We start from the raw sequence: 1,815 nt of genomic DNA, 5'->3' as shown, positions 1-1,815 counted from the left end.
CCCACCACCCCAGCTTCCTTTAGAGCGCACCTCTAATTAACCTCAACTGGCAGCACCGCAGGTGACCGCATTCAAGTTTCTACTTATTCTCACCACTGGGAAAAAAATTAAGATGCTTTCAAGCCACTGGAGCACAAATTCCTCCCAGTGAGTACTAGCTCAACTACTTTTTTGAGCCACCCATCCATCCCTCCCTCCCTCCCGCCGACGGATGCTGCCCCCCCCACAAATACCATACAGCCCGCATGCACCAATTCAGTGATTCCAACAGAAAACAGCCCTGGTTGTTTCCGATGGCGGCTCCCCGACACGTTACCCGCGAGAGTCCTGCTTGAGACAGTACTCGTGCTCGAGCTTTACCAGGAAAAGTGAGTAGCCTCGCTGTGCCTCAGGCCTGGCCAGGGGCATGATGAGGTCCCGCGTGCTGAGGAGCCGGGGCAGGCGGCTGGGGCTGGGCACGCTTCACCAAGGCGAACCACTGATCTCATGCTGCTAATTTTGCAAGCAGAGCGAGCAGCACATGCACCGGCCAACCCCACCTACCGCTGCAGGGCCTGCTTTTCCGTTGAGACAATAAAAACAGCCCGCGCCAATAAACCACACTACAGGAACGAAACCTGAGGCAGGACAGGGCGTGATTTCCAGGGGTGTTCCTGCTTCACCAAGAGCGCTCACAAAGGCTGCCACAACCATAAAAGCTCATTACTGACCCACCGCTCTCAGTTACCGCTTCATGGTCTAATTGTTTCCAGTGCAAGCTGACTCAGAAGGTGTGTACGAACAGGGAGAGCTTACCCCATACAACAAGTTTTGAGAGGCTTGTGGCCAGCAGGCAGCCCACAAAAACCGGGGGCACCACACTCCATGCAGCAGCTCCGTTCGGTTTTTGGGGAGCATGGATGGGTTTGGTGCTACTCCCAGCCTGGATGATCACTTTTAGAGGTTATGCACTGCGGTGCTTCTGAATGAGCTCCCGAGCTGGCAGTTACCACCAGCATGCTGCTGCTGTGAAGACACACTACACGTGGAAAACCAACCTGCACCAAGCTCCTGACGCCAGAAAAACAACAACCCACCCCAAAACACTGTGGGTGTGAAATCCCAGCCACAGGAGGTGAGCACAGCACCGAGAGGCTGCGAGAAAGGAGGGCACTGGAGGTAAACACTCCATGGCCGGCCAAAGAGCAATGGAACCAAGAGGCTTTTGCCATTTTCCTCACCCTGATGTGAACCACCGCACTCAGAAGTAGTTTGTTTCGATGAGAAACTGCAAGCAGGCAAGGGTGCGAGCGCAGCGCGGGAGGTCAAGGATGATTCCAGAAATAACAGCGAGTGAGGAGGAGAGGCACGCAGAGCCATGGCCTTCAGCCTCCGCACCTCAGCTGCACTTTTATCGCTGCGGGAAAATGGATCTGAAGAGGGCTACAAAGCTGCAGGCAGCGACAGGAACAATGCCCGTGCTCCCGGCCGAGGCTTTCACAAACCACCACCCGCCACCAGCAGCACCTCTCCATCACCGTGCGCTCCCAGCACCGGGCACCGTCCTAGCACTGCTGGGAAACTGTTGCCGCACAAACGCAGCTTTTAAATGCCCGGTTGAAGGGTTGGTGCTCTCTTCCCGTTCGCACGTCCTCTACAGTGCCCAGGTCCTTCCTGGTTTAGAATCACAGAATCGCGTGGGTTGGAAAAGCCCTTTCAACTACTCGAGTCCCCCCGTTCCCACAGCATTGCCAGAGCCCCACTAACCCCTGGCCCTCAGCACCACCTCCACACCGCTGGCAAACCCCTCCAGCCATGGGCAGTCCACAACTGACC

Source organism: Buceros rhinoceros, unplaced genomic scaffold (assembly GCF_000710305.1).
Source record: "Buceros rhinoceros silvestris isolate BGI_N320 unplaced genomic scaffold, ASM71030v1 scaffold24092, whole genome shotgun sequence".
Taxonomy (NCBI): domain Eukaryota; kingdom Metazoa; phylum Chordata; class Aves; order Bucerotiformes; family Bucerotidae; genus Buceros; species Buceros rhinoceros.
This window is presented reverse-complemented; position numbering follows the sequence as displayed.